The sequence below is a fragment of the Cornus florida genome, unplaced genomic scaffold, assembly GCF_030987335.1.
Source record: "Cornus florida cultivar Cherokee Brave unplaced genomic scaffold, ASM3098733v1 CherokeeBrave_3.0.0_Hap2_Chr03, whole genome shotgun sequence".
In the NCBI taxonomy this organism is placed as follows: domain Eukaryota; kingdom Viridiplantae; phylum Streptophyta; class Magnoliopsida; order Cornales; family Cornaceae; genus Cornus; species Cornus florida.
In genome coordinates, this window is record NW_026775573.1 from 6128941 (window position 1) to 6148254 (window position 19314).

At 34.9% G+C, this 19314-nt stretch overlaps 1 pseudogene; it reads right to left on the reverse strand.

The window, feature by feature from the left end:
* Positions 1-609: 609 nt before the first annotated feature.
* Positions 610-7042, reverse strand: LOC132300999 (SNF2 domain-containing protein CLASSY 4-like; annotated as a pseudogene).
* Positions 7043-19314: the final 12272 nt, after the last annotated feature.

A 19314-nucleotide genomic window follows, 5' to 3' on the forward strand; every position in this document is an offset into this window, starting at 1 on the left:
ATATAAAGTTGTTTTGGAGTCTAATACGGTTGTTATTACAAAAAATAATGTATTTATTGGGAAAGGATATATTAGTGAAGGATTGTTTAAATTAAATATAATTTTGGAGGTCAATAAAAGTACTTCTCATGTTTTAATTATTGAATCTTGTGATGTATGGCATAAGAGATTAGGACATGTGAATTTAAAGAAAATTAAAAGAATGATGGATCTCAATATAGTACCCAAGTCCTATGTTGATTTCAAGCAAAAGTGTGAAATATGTGTACAAGCTAAGCAACCTAGGAAACCTTTTAAGTCTATAAATGGAAAAAATACCCACCTCTTAGAACTCATACACAGTGATGTGTGTCATAATTTCAAAACATTGTACAGACTGTCAATCAGTTTATATGCACCTGGGATAAAAAGTATTTGAACTCTTTTGAGGGCAACTACACTGAAAAAAATAGAACAAGAGTGGTGTTGTCGAGTACCTGCATAATTTCAAAGTAAATGAAACATGATTAGCTATCCCGATACTGAACAATCACAATTTTTTATTATTATTATTTTTTGACTGATAATACCATTTATGACATTATAGATCAATCTGGCAACAATATTCCAAATATATTATCACTTTCACAACACTCATTAGGTGCAAAAAAAAAAAAAAGAAGTCAATTTGAGTTTTGTAATAGAACATAAAGAAATACCTAAGTTTTACACAAACCTTCAAGAAGAGTATCCAAACTCTTTGGAGATTGCCAAGTTTGCTGAACCCAAGCCAAAACTTTCAATTAAATTAGTCTCCTTTGGCTGGTAAACTATCTTCTCAAACATATCCTTCAGCTTTTCATGTCCTATCATCTCATCCAGAATTTTGTCATTGAAAACTGCAGTAGAATCCCTATCCTTCTCCTTGTCTGTGGAAGAGAAAACCAGCTCAGATAGACGATCCTTCTCGGCCTGTCTACAATACTTGTCTCCCTCTGTTGTCCCGGATGTCATGAGATGGTAAGTATAGACAACTTTCTTTTGTCCAAGCCTGTAAGCCCGACTTATAGCTTGCCTTTCTACCGATGGATTCCAAACAACATCAAGCAGAACAACTCTTGAAGCACCAACCAGATTTATCCCCTCAGAACAACAATTTATTGATGCTAGCAATACCTTTGCATCACTCCTTGGACAATTGAAAACGTTTATCATATTTTGCCGGTGCTTCTGATCAAGCTTTCCTTCCATTTGCAACACTTCGCTCCCTTCATTCCAATCAAAAACTTCTCTAAGCTGGTCCTTTATTAATTCTAGTGGGTGGATGAATTGACTAAAGATTAAGACCTTCTCGTTCATTACAGCACTGAGACGGATGAGTTCCATGACAAATCTTCGTTTTAACACCTTTGTCAGGATTAAGTCTGAGCTGCTCTAATTTATTATGGTCCATGATGGAATTCTGTGTGTCAAACAAAGAACAGTATAGTAATAGAGATGGGTGGACAGAAGCAAGAGCCACCTTATATTCATATTCTAGCATGGATGGTCCTTCTATTCTCTCAATGAGGTGTTTTTGCAGTAGGGGTGGATTTAGAAGGACTACACAGTCTCGCAAACCAGGAAGACTTTCTTGAAGAATGCTGCCTTTGTGAACATGAACAAATGGTGCTATGGTGGCTTTAAGCCTCTCTATGGCTTCATCAACAACTTTTCTACTTGAAACAGCCCTTTCTTCCCTCTATTGCTTTCTACCGTATTTCCCACCTCCCAATGAAATCGTGTCTGCAAAAGTCTTTTCTTTCGCAAGAAGGCCTGTAACAGTTGATCTTACAAGACGCAATGTATTGAAGAGCTCGCCAAAATTGTTCTGAAACGGGGTTCCTGAAAGTGTGATCCGCCGTCCGGTCTGAAGTTTCAAAAGTGTGTTCCAAATGCAACTCCTTTGATTGCGAGGCGTGTGCCCTTCATCAAGAACTACCAAGTCAGGCAACCCAAGTAGCATCTTTCTCCACTTTTCAACTTTCTTATCAAGAACAACCTTCTTCGGCTTCTTTCCTTTACCTTTTATGATTTTTTCTCCAGCAAGCTTCTCAAACAAACTGTAGCTTACCCCTAAGATGCTCTTGTCCTTGCTCCATGAATACATCTTCACCATACGAATTGCATTTTTATTTTGGCACTTGCTCTTCGGTAGAAATCTAAGAGCTGTCTTATTTTCCTTGCCCGACAACTCTGGATTGTTGAGGTTGTGGAATGGAAATTCAACTTTCCATTTTCTGAATTCTTCTTCCCAAGTGAGAAGCATACTAGCTGGAGCAATAATGACTGGCCTGCAATTTGGGAATAATTTTAAGAAGGTCTTGATAAAGATGATTGTCAAGCGGGTTTTCCCAGTTCCAGGAGCATGTGATATAATGCAGCCACCCACTCCACTTGAATTGGAACTCTTTAACTCATCAAGCTTAATGGTTCCTGCCAAATTATTCCATAAGAACTCGAACCCTTCTCGCTGGTGAACATACATGCTCTCTCCAATACCAGGGATAATGTCCCAAACTGTGCCCTCAGTATGATTAAAAGAGTCCCTGAAAGTCTCCCTTGAAGCTTGAATATCAAGTTTGTCAGACAAGTCCTCGCCACCGATATAATTTTCTCTCTCTGATGCTTTAGCAGTATATATTCTCTGCAACCGCAAAAATAGAAATTATAAGTTTCATTAACATAGCTCTTCTGAGACAATGAATGTCATACAGTTTATTGATTGTAAGATTACTGTAAAACATTACATTAATAAATGGCAGGTGAAAATTGCTTACCAAAGGTGGTAGAACATATTTACTCTCAAGGTCAACATAAGAACAATGGAGGCATCTTAATCCAATTTCCTCATCAAGGACAAGATGATGTTTCCCTAGCCGGCAAAGGGTGCTTTGATTTGTGTCAGCTTCTTGAACATTTGTCTTGTCATTGTCCTATAGAAATCACAAAAGGTAGTCACAAACATTTCTCAAGACAATTTGAATGAAAGTTTAAGAGGATTCATGAAAATAGATCAAACAAAGTGCAGTTTCATGCTCCATTCAACTGCTCACAAATGTCATATTTGATAGAAATAGAGTCTGATTCAGTCTTGCTGCATTCCATATTTTCTCCTTGTTTCTTTCTATCCAAGTAAATAAAAAGGAATGCACAAGCATGAATGTTTCAATGCAATTTTAAAGTCATTATAATGTCAATATTTAGTTACAAAAATAAAAAATGAAAAAATAGAGGTAAAAAGTAATGAACATAGCATTTACAAAACACCATATAAATATATCCCAGACGCTGGACCATGTATTGCAGATAGAGAGAGTTTTTAAAGATAGACCCCAAATTGATTTAAAGTTCCACTGGTTTAAACCGAATAGGATCTTGAGAGAGTGTTCTGTCATTCAAGGTTTTGTTTGTCTCAATGGAAAATTATCCGATAAAAAGAGAGTCAAAATCTTAGATGCATAACTCAAGATAGACAATCAGTTGTCCTTCGTTTGGAGAATTATGATATTCGTTTAAAGAATTTGCAACACGATTTCTAAGCTTTTGTCCAAGGACAGAGGAAGATAAGAAGAAATAAAAAATTACAATAAATTAATAAAGCCAATATTTAGTTCACAGAAATTAGAGTTCTGTAATCTTTTCTGTTTATAGGATGCAAAACCTTCATGCTTGTTTTATGCTAAATGCAACTAGTTTGTAAAAAGGCTTTGTTGAGTTGAGTATGCTATTCAAAGCAGTAACACTGTTTCTATAAAGAAAATTTTCATTTATTAGTTTTAATTGCAAGTTTGTTCTCGGCAAACAAGTTATCCACCATATAATCATAGTCTGACAATTCTTCCACTCTTCTTATCCTATTTTCATATTTTAGTTCTCTACGATCTATAGAAAAAATGCCACTAATTAGTGTTGATCTTAATCGAGGCTGCTAAAGAGGGAGAGACTGGGTACAAAGTGACAGCTCTCAGAGTAAATATGCATTTAGATGTTTGCCAGTCCAATCTTTTAACCATTGCATCAACCACTGATCAAAACTCCAAAATAAAAATAAAATGCATACAAAAGAGGCCACCAAGCAATAAAAATATACACCACTTAAGAGTGATAACAAAAAAGTTATCTACAATAAGTAGAAATTTTAATTATTTAATCATATGTCGTTTTTTGTTTTCAAATTTAAACAATATAGTGAACTATAATAGTTGAATGCAGTTTTAGTTAGGCTCCTTTTGTTTCAATGGTACTCATTTTCTGACAGAAACTTATATTACTCTCATTACCTTTCTAAACAAGTATATTTCTAGTGGCATCTTGAAAATTTTTCTAAGTGAACACTTTACATTGTGTAAAAATTGCTACAACTTAAATATTAATTCAGCCGATATGTATCTGACACAAAATAGGCAAAATTAGCGCACACTTTTTTTAAATTTCTCACGAGTACGCAAAAATACCTCCAGAGACTCAAAGCAACTTAAGAAATTTACCTCAGGAGGATCAAAACTACCCATTTCCTCGGATGTAAGAACAAAATTCATCTCGGCGAACAAGTCATCCACCATTTTCTCAAATTCCGATTTCTCCACTGGTTCAGGCTCCTCATCTTCAAACTTGAACTTCAAGGGGAGGGTATACTCAACTGAAGATAACTGCTTAATTTCTTGTTCATCAGCCCCACATTGAAGTGCTTCATCATTATTCAAAATAGAGTCAGCAAGAATTCTAAAGATATCATAACCTTTCAATGTACGAACCCCCTTCCTCTCAGTAGACCTTTTATCTCTCTTTTCTACACCATCAACACTAAAGTTATCATTATTCCGAACAGGACCTACATCATTATCTTCTTTTACCCTTGCTTGCTTTGTATTAGTTGACTTCCTTGATTCCACTTCTTTCCAATATCCCTTTTCTTTGCAAAGTTGCTCATTATGGGCACCATCGCCATTGAACTTATCATTATTCTTCCCATCTTTGGAAATTCCATTGGATTCTTTATCACCCTTCACCTCATATGTTGAAGAACCATGCTTCTTCTGCTCCAATCGTTTTCTTCGCTCATAGGTCCTAAAAATCTTCCTTCCCACATCACAGACTTTGAGTGCACCAGCTTGCTCCACGTTAGCGGTGTTCCTCAATTCTCCAATTTCTTTATCTTCCACCACCTCCCCTTTCCGTTTTATATCATAGTTTTCACATGCACGAGCTCGCTTCAAGTCGATGGAGCTCCTTGATTCCTTGGCTTTCCTAATTCCATTCTCTTCCCCCAACTCTTGTTTATCCCTTTGATTGCATTTAAAATTACTTAATTTTTCTGCATGAACTCCATCCAATTGATTACAGTTTTTCTTCACATTTGCCTTGTCTGAAAAATCAAGCCTTGTCTGATTCCTCTTTCCAGAACATGCCCTCCTCTTTGAAGCAGGAGTATCACTCATTTCTTTCACATTGTCACTACCCTCGTTCACTTCTTCATCAACTTCATCATCTATATCGTAGTCTTCTTCATCAAGCTCATCATCTATATCGTAGTCTTCATCTTCACACTCCTCTGAGGAAGAGCTACTAACACAGGAAACATAGTTGTCCGCATCAAAATCCTCATCATTTAGATCATCATTGTCAGTATCGCTAGAAGTAAGCGATTGTTCTGAGTTCGGATCAACAATGTCAGTATCACAAGAAATCAGCAATTCAGTTTTTCCTGTTTGAGGACCAAATGATAATAATAGCTTCATTCAAAGCTGATCTTGTCACAATTTCCACATCTGATTCAGCACTCTTCGATCCAACACCACCATCCTGATCATCTAATTCTACTTCACTTTTTTCATCATCATCAACATTCACAGCTTTACTTTCATCAAGTTTTGGTTTCAGTTTAGGATTCATCACCGAATCAAAATTTACCTCGTAACATTTTACATTACTTCCTTCAAATTCCATTTCCTCACAGTGATCAACATCAATCTCCGGGATGTCTTCACTTTCATTGAATCCTAGCTTTGACTCAAACTCCATCTTAGAGTCGTAATCATTTTCATCATTTTTTTCGGCTTTAGTCTCTTCACATTGATCATCATAACCTACCAGAGAAGCAACAAAAATTGTCACAAGCAAAAAAGAAGCAATAAAAAAAATATATACCATTAGTTTCTGCTCTGTAAAATGTTTTGAGAACTGTATACCACTGCAATTTATATCATACAAACTGAAATTTTAATGAAATTCACAAATCTGGCCTAAGAATTGAGGGAAATTTATTATTTTTTCACTTTTGCATAGCCATATTTTGGACTGAAAATCATTTTTGGATTTGTTTTATTGACAATCAGTTCCTTCACCATAGATAGTTGGATTCAAGAGAAACAAAGGAGAAGTTCCCAGCACAGGCATATCTCAGACACACTAAAAAATACACACTCAATTAGTCAACTAAAGTTCAAGCCTTATATTGATCTCAAACTTAAGTCACATACAGCAAGAGCGAGTACGAAAAAGTAGCAAAATTTAAGTCACACACGGTGAAAATAATAGTGTGAGAGCATATGGAGCTTGAGAGTGACACCCGTTTATTTGGTGTGTCACTGCTATATCAGCAGCTACATCGCCAGTAACACTTATTTAGAATAATTGCGTTAGATCGTCATGATCCATATCACCAAAACTGAATCATGATGAGTATCATTTTCCTTTCGATTTGAACATCAAACAAATTAGAGTAGTGATTCAAATTTCGAACTAAACGAAAGCTATACAAGTCAGTGATCATAACGAAGTGAAAATACCAAGTAATTGTACAAATTTAAACCATTTTCATATCTTAAATCTTACCTAATTTGGCTTTGCTCTTTGGTACACAAACTCTTGGAACCCATCGTTTTCTCTTTCTAGTGGATTTTGGCAAAGACTCTTCTGTGTTCTTTAACATTTCAAAAAATTGTTGTTTATAAGATTGCCATTTTTGAGACCTAGTCGTTTCTGCTATACAATAATACAGCTCTTCTTTGTGGTACTCCATGGCCTCAAAATGCCAGAGACAGAAAAGGGTTGATCAAAGATGTACAGTATTGTGATTTTCAGTTAATTACCGAAAAGAAAAATACAGTATTGTGGTTTAGTGAGAGAAATAGGAGGGAAATTAGAGACAGAGGACGAAAGTTGGTAATGCTGTAGTAATCTAGAGAGATAGTGCGTGCGTGCGTGCGTGTGTTTGTGTTTTGAGAGAGATGATGTGATGTGAAGGAGTGTTTCCCAGGAGCCCCAGGACTACTTGGCATGCTGGAGAGAAGCAGATTTTTTTGGCTTTTCTTTGGAGAAGCAAAAGTTGACGATCTTTTTCGAGAAGACAAGGGAAGCTACTCGTTTCTGTGTGTAACTATGTTTTTTAATGCAGCTCCATCTAAAGTGCAGTCGATACAAAATATGTGGGGGCTAAGTACATAAGTCTCCCTTTGTCTTTAAAAATAAATAATAAATAATAGGGTTAATTATAACGGCATCTAATGAGGTTTACCATATTAACAGCCATATATAACTCAGTCCCTTTTTAAACAAAGATATCCCTTAAGTTTGCAAACTTAAATAATGACACCCTTTTAAAAAAACAGAACCAAACACAGCCTTAAATGACATAAAATGTCTAATATGCCCTAAGATATATTTTAATCATTACCCAAAATGACCAAACTACCCTCTCATCTCAGCTCTCTCTCGTTTCTCTTTCAGTCCCTCTTGACCAAACACAGCCTTATGAATAAATATTTGACAAAAAAATGTGCTCCATATCTGTCCACCCAAAATACACGGTTGGTGAAGAGCTCGGACGGTGAGGACGGGCTGGTTCGGGCAAGGTGGTGCCGGCGATGGGCTGTAGGAAGGACTCAGCCGTGATGGTCTGGTTCACGACGAGATGGCAGCGGCGGTGGACTTGGCCATGGATGATGGCGAAGGCGGCTTACGGCTGTGGAGAAGGCGACGACCGTGAAGGAGTCAGCCGTGAAGAAGAAGATCGGTTTTGATGGAGGCAACTACGAGCTTGGTTTTAATGGCAGCCGACTAGGATGGTGGGGAGATAGGGACGGCAGACAGCTGGGCCGTGGAGGACGGGCTGGTTCGGCTCGGAACTGTGGTAGAACTGAATCGTGGGGAAGTAATTGAGGGGGACATTGGGAAGCATTTTGATTTGAATTTGGATGAAGTTGTTGCAAACCAGCAAGTGATTTTGCAGTGTAGTCATGAGAACCCCGAATCGGACGGTTGTGAATCCGTATGTTCATTTTGGGCAACGATCAATTTGGCCTAGGGGTTTGCCATTAGAGAATGTAGGTGAAGTTGGACATGAAGAGTTTTACAATGAAATGTCTGGAGGAATGCAATTTATACAACAGGGTATATCGAATGGCCTACCGGATGTAGATTCAGTTTTCTATTCCACCAGAAAGTTGGGTTCAGAAGCATTCGATATAAGGTTCGATGAGCATGCCCCGAAAGTGGCTATGCCTTAAGGTAAAATGGTGCCAATTAATTCATTCAATACTTTGTTTCATTATAATGCATTTTGGGGTTTGATGCTTCCGGTTTCTATTAGCACAATGGCTTCTGATGTATTGAGGGTTTACTGGGCACAGAGGCTGTTGTGGGAGATTGTTGGATTTGTAGCAGTTTATCCTCCAACAGTTCATAGGTATGACAATATTAAAGCATATCCATTTTCAGAAGAGAGGGATCTTCATGTAAATGTGGGTCGTTTGATTAAGTTCTTGGTCTCTTGGAGATCTGAAAAACATTGATTGTTTAAGAAAATTTTGGAATTAAGTTATTCCATGGCGAAAGAAGGGTTTTGGACTGAGAAGGATGTGAAATTTACTACTGCTTGGCTGCAGGACTTTGTTGTTATTAGGTACCAGCAGCCGAGGTTGATGGCAATACTAACTGAGGGTAATAGATTGCGGCTGTGGATGGCTCGGATGAGGGTGACAGCGGGACGATGATGAGCTGCGGGCTGTGGCGGCTTGATGGACGGTGGGGAAGAAGGGCTCACAGGAATGAACGGGAAGATGGAAAATTTGGAAGAAGGGATTTTTTCAATGAGGGTAATTTGGTCATTTTACGTGGTCAAAGGGTAAACATGTACTTTCATTATGTTTGGGTGTCATTGTTCAACTTTGCAAACTTGAGGGGTGTCTTTGCCCAAAAAAGGACTAAATTGTATATGGCTGTCAATAAAGTTAACCTCATGGGGTGTCATTGTAATTAACCCTAAATAATAAATGTTCATTTTAGAGAGGATAAATTTTTAAGAAGCCCTTAAAATGGTACTCTCCCCCAAAAAGAAATATTCGTTTTAGAGAGTATAAATTTTTAAGAGGCCCGGAAAGTTATTAACTTTTTGTTTAAATTTTAAATATTTAATTTTGAAATTTTAAACTCTAAGAATATATATGAAAAGATATAAAATATAGGATTAATTTTACCGACACTCCCTGTGATAACCTTGTGGGCGGGTGTGTCGTGAACGGGTGCGAGAAACACTGTCAGGCTACCACACTGGCGAGCTACGGGTGCACAATTTCCACATCACCTGGGAGAAGGAAAGGTGAAGTGCTTATATATAAGTGTGTCATCTCCAATTGGTATCAGGCATTTTGGGGTAAAGCCCAAGAGCAAAACCGTGCGGGCTAAGGCCCAAAGCGGACAATATCATACTATGTGGTGGAGTGGGTCGTTACAAATGGTATCAGAACTTGACCTAGCTAGAAGTGTGCCGACGGGGACGTCAGACCTCCAAGGGGGGTGGATTGTGATGACCCTGTGGGCGGGTGTGCTGTGGGCGGGTGCGAGAGACACTGTCAGGCTACCACACTGGCGAGTTACGGGTGCACAAGTCCCACATCGCCTGGGAGAGGAAAAGGTGAAGTGCTTATATATATGTGTCATCTCCAATTGGTATGAGGTTTTTTGGGGTGAAGCCCAAGAGCAAAACCGTGCAAGCTCAGGCTCAAAGCAGACAATATCATACCATGTGGTGGAGTGGGTCGTTACACTCCCTCAGATTTGGCCAAATATCACGTTGAAATAACTTTCGATTTGTTCCGTTTTTCACTCACACCAGTTGACACCATATAAAATGACTTAAATACCCTTTGACTTTGTCAATAAAAACTTTAACCTAAAGAAATATACTAAAAAACTAAACTATTCCTAAATATTTTGTAAATTTACAATTATACATATATATATATATATATATATATATATATATATATATATATATATATATATATATATATATATATCTGACTCATGTGAGTATTATATACCGTGTATATATATATTTGATGTACTATATACATATTACCCTTTGCATGTTGGAACCAATATATTAAAACAGTGAGTATCGAGACTTATAAACGCGTAATCGCTTCTCGAAGATAGTTGAAGCCTCTATCACTTTCAACGGAAGACAAATGGCAGTACTATCTCTGGGATTCAACTAACCCCAGATATCAAATATGTGCGTTTATGAAGGTAACACTTCTTCTTCATGAACCTATGTACTTATCTCCATTCGATCAACATAAAATATGAAACTCACACACTTAAACTCAATAATTTGAAAACATTTTTTCAAATCTCTTTTTCTCTCTTACTTGTATTGAGAGTGTGTATTTTGTAGGATTCGTAAACCTAGATAATGTGAACGATGGAGATCAGTTCTAAGGTATCATATTTCTTTCAACATATATGAAAGACCACTTTATTTCATATGTTACTTATATCCATATAGGTTTTACCATAACCTTTTGATCAATTCCTAACAGATCCTTTGATAAAATGATTCAGTTCATTGACCATGTTTATAACACGTTATTAATCAATGACTTTGGCAATATAAATATAAATTATTGCACAAATTTAGACATACCTTTAATGAAAAGATTATTTTAAGGAACATAGCAGATTCAAATATAACCATGAAGCCACACTCGAAAGGAAATGAATTATAAATCATATTCATATGAATATTAGGAATATGGTGTTTATCATTTAGAATGACCAGCTTACTAGAATTGCAATTTCATCTAATTGCCCTTGTGCCCACCAACATAGGATATTGGTTACATGATTCCCTCACTAGGCATGGAAGAATTCTGGTCACTTTTAGTATAATGAGATGCCAATTCAATCCACATTGTGATCTTCTCATTAATCAAATTAAAATTTGATCAAATAGTGTTTTGTCATCCAGAACAGCTGGACATGGCTTAGTTATGGCATAAGCGATTTTCAATTATCGAAGGAAAAATAAAATTTTCCTTTCCACCGTTGATATATATATTACCATCAAAAGCCTCAATATTCGATTGAGAAACCGAATAACCAGTGTTGGATAATAACGAAAATGAATCAATTGAGAGAAAACTATCTTCAAATTGTTGGAACCAATATAATAGATTGAATGCATCAAGTGAAAACTTAAGTTTAAAGTTTGTAAAATCAATACTTTGTCTTCATAAATATAGAGTTACTATATTAATTCGAAACATAACTCTAACATTGCATAGCCAAAGATTAGCAATGGCTCCAATCAGAGCAATCTGCAGAGCGCTCCTAAGCCGTTTATTTCCGATGAAGTAACCCTTTGCATGACCAAAGATTAGCAATGCCCCCAAGGTAAAAACGATGGATGCAATGACAACCTTACTAGCAACTGGGATGAACATGTAAGGGATAAGGGGCACTAATTTACCCACGATGTAAGCAATTGTTTTTTTTTCATTGTGCTCTGAAGTGCTCTCTTTGAATCCGGCTTCTCCAATCCAAAGTTCAAATCTGCACTTGTAACAACGGTTTTGTTCAATCACTAGTTTTTTTTTTTTTTTTCTTTTCATCCCGTTGAACTTGGCAGGCATGAAAAATGGACTATAAGCTATAAGATTTATGAGGAAGATCAAATTGTATGTAAAGATGAACAACAAAGAAGAAGCTAGAATAGTTTTTTTTTTTTTTTTCTTTAATAAATTATTTTATGAAATTGAGATTAATATATATATATATATATATATATATATATATATATTGTAACGACCTACTCCACCACATGGTATGATATTGTCCGCTTTGGGCCTGAGCCTGCAAGGTTTTACTCTTGAACTTCACCCCAAAAGGCCTCATACCAATTGGAGGTGACACACTTACATATAACCACTTCACCTTTCCTCTACCCAGGCGATGTGGGACTGTGCACCCGTAACTCACCAGTGTGGTAGCCTGACAGTGTCGTTCGCACCCGCCCACGGCACACCCTCCCACAGGGTCATCACAATCCACCCCCCTTGGAGGCCCGACGTCCCCGTCGGCACACTTCCGGATGGGTCAAGCTCTGATACCATTTGTAACGATCCACTCCACCACATGGCATGATATTGTTCGCTTTGGGCCTGAACCCTCACGGTTTTGCTCTTGGGTTTCGCCCCAAAAGGCCTCATACCAATTGGAGGTGACACACTTACATATAAGCACTTCACATTTCCTCTACCCAGGCGATGTGGGACTTGTGCACCCGTAGCTCGCCAGTGTGGTAGCCTGACAGTGTGTTACCTCCAATTGGTATGAGGCCTTTTGGGGGGAAGCCCAAGAGCAAAACCGTGCAGGCTCAGGCCCAAAGCTGACAATATCATACCATGTGGTGGAGTAGGTCGTTACAAATGGTATCAGAGCCTGACCCAGCAGGAAGTGTGTCGACGGGGACGTCGGGCCTCCAAGGGGGGTGGATTGCGATGACCTTGTGGGCGGGTGTGCCGTGGGCGGGTGCCAGAGACATTGTCAGGCTACCACACTGGCGAGTTACGGGTGCACAAGTCCCACATCGCCTGGGTAGAGGAAAGGTAAAGTGCTTATATATAAGTCTGTCACCTTCAATTGGTATGGGCCTTTTGGGGTGAAGCCCAAGAGCAAAACCGTGAGGGCTCAGGCCCAAAGCGGACAATATCATACCATGTGGTGGAGTGGGTCGTTACATATATATATATAAGTTTTGCATTTGGTTTTTTGTTTTGAAATTATCTTAAAATTATTAAAACCAAAATAAAAAATTTATATCTTTTAAGTTTTTTATTCTACATAATGGCATATCTACTTTGAGAATAATTTTATGGGCATTCTTAATTAGCTTGTGAGCACAGCAACACATGTATTTATGATGCACTCATATTAGTTGTCCTTTTTTAATATTATAACTTTTTAATTACATTGTTTCCTTTTAAAATTATATCATTGTGGCTTTAAATTTAAATGTTCATGTTACCAAATTGGAAATTTTTTGAAAACTCAAACGGTAATTATAAAAAAAAAATACATTTTTTGTTTTGACTTCAAATAGTATAACTAATTTGAACACCTAAAAAGAATAATAGAATATTAATATAGGACAGGGGCAATATATAATATGATGATTGCTTAAGAAGAGAGGATGTGTGAATAAGGGTGAGCGTGGGGGTGATGGGGTAATTTCTTCTTTATAGGTTTTAAAATAAAAGGTATTAAAAAATGAGGGTAAAAATGTCATTCCACACCCATTTTAACGGTGTTAGTAACGAAAAAGTTATTTGAGGTGTGAGTGATATTATTATTCGAAAGATGTTTTAAGGTAATATTTAGCAAAATCTAAGAGGGTGTTAGTGAAATTAACCCTAAAATATATTGTTTGAAAAAAAGAAGTGGATATTTATTTTGAAACACCTTAAAAAGAAAATATGATATTTTTTTATGGAAAAGAGAGAGTATATATATTCAAAGTAGTTTTGAGGATATTTTTTCATATCTTAAAAAATTCAGAGACTGATTCGAATAAGCATAGTGTTGTATCAATTAAGCTATTGAATAATGTCACAAAGTGGAATATAAATGGAGAAATAAAAAAAAAAATAATGCTATCAAGGGTGCTAAGGAGAAGTCCCTGCCAATTGCATGGGTTAGTGGTTAGAAAAAGTCAACACAATTGTATACAGCCATATGGTTGTGTGATTATTCAGGATTATGTATCAAGAGATCTCGTGACCAGTGATATTTTATTAAATTTTTAAAATGAATGGTGAAAATTTAAGTGCCCAAAAAGATAAAATGGGGGATGCTTATGTTTCTTGTTAATGACAAAATTAAAAAAAATAAAAAAGTTTGGGACCATGTCAAATTTTATTTTGAGAAATATTTTTCTGCACCAATAATTTCATCTATGTTATCAATCAATTATATCTTATCATAACCTTTAAAAAAAAAAAAAACCTTATCATATATACTTTAATGGAAAATATAGCACTTGATTAATATACAAGGAGCATTCTAAGTATTTCTCCTCCCTGTTATATTTAATATATGATTTCTACAAAGTTAATTATTTATATTTAACAAGCACACCTGGAGTGGAATTTTAAAATTAATTTAGATAACATGTGTTGGTTAACGAAATTAGTCCATTCGTCCCAAAAATAAAAAGTATCTGTCTTTTCATTTTCTGTTTTTTTTTTGGTATCATTACTATTTCATTTTTCTTGAATTAAATTTAGGATTAAAATTATAAAACTCCCATTATTTTCAAATTTTAATCATAAAACTCCCAATCTGTTTCAAAAATTTCGTACACTTTTCAAAAGTAATCACATTTGCCCCAATATCTATATCCGACCTGTTAATAGGGTTATGAAATAACAAATTTAATCTTACTACTTAATGTTAAATTAAAATTAAAAATTATGTTTTAAAATTACAAAAATACACTTTAATCTTCTTCTTCAATCCCCCATATCTCTCTCAAACTTAATTTTTATAATTTTATAAAATAATTTTTAGTTTTTACTTTAACATTAAATAGTAAGATTAAATTTTTCATTTCATAACTCGGTTAATGGGTCAGATACTAATATTAGGATAATGTGATTATTTTTTAAAAAGTGTAGGAGTTTTATGAAACAAGTTAAGGTTTTATAATCAAGTTTTTAAAGTAATAAGGATTTTATGATTATAACCTTTTAAATTTATAAAAAAAAAAACTGTCACATTAATTTGGATCCACTACTAATAAATTTGATAATTCATTCACCATCAATATAATAAAAAATATTAAAAATCATCTTTTTATTCTAAAAAACGAGACACTATTTATTTATTTATTATTATTACTAGTATTATTTTTCTTAATTTTTTTTCCCTGGACAGAGGAAGTATTACTCTGTATTAACTTTCGATTGTAATTTCATTATACTAATTTTTTGGATTTTTTTATTTTGTTTTCAATTGGATTTGACAGTGTGTCTTGTCTCAATAAATGCAAAACAGGCAATTGAGTACTTAAGTCTGCAATCTGCAATTGAGTACAAAATCCAAAGGACTTCTTAATCTGTCACAACTCACTACCAGAAATTTTTTTCTATTTGTTTTGTTTGAAATTATAAAATCAAATTTTTACTTTGATAAAGATGCAAACTAGAAGCACAGAAATTTCGCAGTAATGCTAAAAGTCTTGTCTAAAACTTAAGTTACTCAAAATTTAAATATTTTTAAAAGATAACAAAATAATTGGATTTTTATTTTTTGGCAGGTTAACAAAAGTTTATAAATTGATGTTTAACCTAATATGCAAAACACAACTTAATTTTGATAGGTAGTCATGTACTAGCTACAAAACTCTGCTGGAGGAATTTAGGATTTAAAACCAACTTCACTCCCATTTGGACTCATATGGATCTAGTGACCCAACATATAAATTTTATATTATCAATACAAACAAAAGAAAGATTTCACTGGTTGAGACAGAACTAAGAAGTAAGAAGTAATTTTATTTGAATTTTGTTCTCTTGTCCTCTTCCTCTCTCTGTATGTATATATATTTGGACTTTGCTAACCACAGGTGATTGTTGCTTTACTGACGCTTGCCGTATTAATTTAGAAATCAGTTACCCCGTAATATTTATGACTTTAAATTTACTTGGCTGAATGTAAAAACTAGAAGAAAAAAAAAATGCAATATTTTAATAGTTGTGTTTAAATTTTGAATTTTTTTACAAAGAAATATCGTTGTGTTTAAATATATTTATGAAAAAATTAAAAATTTATCCAAAAGTTAAACCTCTATGACAAAGTACTTCTATGAGGAAGCACGGTTGAGAATATCAACTAGTCAGAAAATATAAATTAAAGTCAAATAACAATTGAAACATTATAAGTACCAAATTATGTATGGGTGCCCTAAATCATAACAGTGATAATTTGTGTTCAAAAAGGTCAAATAAAATTAGATATTTATTAAATGATAATTTTTAAAAGAGAAAATTTCAAATTTTCTTTTCTCTTTTTTTTTTTTAATAAAAGATAAATAAACACGTGATCAATAAATTACGTGAGTTGCTGGGATAAAAAGTTAAAAAAATTATTATAGGGATAGATTTCATTACCCAAACAAGCTACTTTTAAAGTCATAAATGATATTCATCGATTCCAGCTTAATTGGTTCGGTTGTAGAGAAGTAATCTATACATGCAGATGGACTTGACTTGGCACGTGAAGTCTCGAGTGCAGTGATCGGACAGCCACCATCAAGTACTTGTTTTGTATTAATTGACACAGAGATAATGTCAAATTCAATTGAAAAAAAATAATAATAAAAAAACATTAGAATGAAGTTTCAAAAATTAATAATAATTTCTTTAACCAAAATTTATTCTCCAAATATATATATATATATATATAAATATAAACTCTTCAAGAGTCACAAAAGCTCGAGAATTTTCAAAATTATTACACATAATTCCAAATGGATTTAGACCATGTCTAATGTAAAATGTCATTTTTTATGTCAAATTTATATTTTGACAAAATCTATATTATAGATTTGGCAAAATCTATATTTTGACAATAGTTAGTGTCAAAATATTATATTTTATCAATTCTGCTCTAAATATGCATTTCATTCAAAATACTATTTTTTTAATACAACAACTATTTTTTCCCAACTATTATTACCAACTACCAATTTTCAATAACCATTTTTTTTTTTTTTTTAGTGTTTGTATTTTATTTAGCTTATTTGCCTGATTAAAAAAAAAAAATTAATTAATTATCAAATTCAAGGTAAAAGATAAGAATGTAAATTATATAAAAATAAATTGATAAACTTGTCATTTACCTAACAAGCAAACCTTATCAAAAATCATTTCAGCCTCCCCAATTGTCTTCATCTCTATTCTCGTTCTTGACTCTGAACTTGCCCTCTCTCTCTCTCTCTGCAACTGCAAACTACAAAAATCTACAAGAATCAGAAGTTCTTTCTGCAACTGCTAACTTATATGTATGGGTTTTGTTTTAATTATTTATTTATTTTTTTTCTAAATCAACTAATCAAGGTCTTTTATTATTGTTTTGCAAACTAAATCCTATTTGGTGAAATTTTTTATGATCTTTTTAATATATATATATATATATATATCTGAACCCTCCCCCCCCCCCCCCCTCTCTCTCTCTCTCTCTCTGAACTTGCCTTCTCTCTCTGCAACTACAAACTACAAATTCTACAAGAATCAGAAGTTCAAACCCATATCGGCATATCATTTCAGATTGTTCAAAAAATCAAAACTCATATCTTTCAGTTTTCATCGCCCGCTGTTCTAGTTCGGGTTCGCCGTTCGCAAGCTTCAGCCACTATCTCTCAATTCTCAAGCTTGCCCCTCTCTCTCTTTGCAACTGCTAACTTGTATGTATGGTTTTTGTTTTAAATTTTTTTTCTAAATCAACTAATTAAGGTCTGTAATTCTTGTTTTGCAAACTAAATCCTATTTGGTGAATTTTTTTATGAAATAGCAGTAACTATTTGTTGTGCTACATTTAGCATCAGATTTAGCAAAGTTAAAAATTGGCAGCCCATATAGCATACCATTGGATAGCCCATTTTAAGCCCACCTGTTATATATTTGAAATAGCAGCCAATATAGCACACCATTAAAGATGCTCTTAGAGCATCTCCAATCCAATGCTAAAAGGGCTGTCATTTCTAAAATATAGCAAAGGGACTTCAAAAGGGCTCTCCAATGCAATGCTAAAAGGGGTGCCAATTTTTAACTTTGCCAAAAGTTTTGCCAATTGTAGCACAAGAAATAGCAACTGCTGTGACACCCCCAACATTTTCCACGCATAAGATGATCAGGCTTATACACGAAAAACGAGGGATATCAAAAACAATTGGCAATATACAAGTATGGAATACAAAATGATAATAATAAAAGAATTTAGACAGGAAAGGAACCCTAAATAATACAACATCCATCCATCCTTTATTTAATATAGTACTCCATTACAACTTGGAAATCCTATATCAAGGATCCCTAAATAGACCTGAGAATTCAACGTCAAAAGTAAATAAAAACTGAAACTGAAGTAATGCATAAAACTTCTACCCTGAACTGGATCGTAAGAGTAGATGAGTTCGGATGGTGGTCCTGTGATACTCCCGGATTTCCGGATGCAGGTTGGCCAGGCCCACGCCCGATTACCCGAGGATATCAAAACAATTAGCAATAATCGAACACAGAATAATTATATCAAAAGAGATAAATAAAATTTGCTGAAATGAAAACTAAAAGAGTAATCCAATATTTGAAAACCTCAGAAAAATAACTCCATTGATAAATAAGATATTTCAGATACAACTGATTCACCACGAACACATATCATTCTCCAATACAACTCGGGAATCCATCTAGTGGACCCCTAAAATAACCCACTGAACTCAAAAGACGGGAAACAAAACCCAAGTCTACACACAAAATATACTCCTATGTCATCGGTGGAGTGAACAACTGTATCTGCTCAGCACGATCAAGTTCTGCAGCCTGGAACTAACGAACACCTGTAAAGAATAATAGAAGAGTGGGTCAGGCCCACGAGCAAGTTCTAATCTAACTGCAATCCATACAGTGACCCGATACGCAGATACACCGTAGATACCTCACAATATCTATCTAGTCCATACATATATATATCCACACTATGGGATATTCACTGAACTACAATAGGGGTCTCAACCTGAATAGAAGGTAACATGCGAAAACGCACCCAAAGGTGGGCATGAATACCTAGACCTAACAGGGTACACCTTAACCTACTATAGCTAGCTACGCATCCACTGCATATACGCGTCCTAAGCAACGAGTCTGAGACTCAAGCTCATCTCGTGGTACCATAACCATATATTTAAAGTCCATTCAAATCCATCCATAGGAATTCGCATAAATCGTTCAGCTT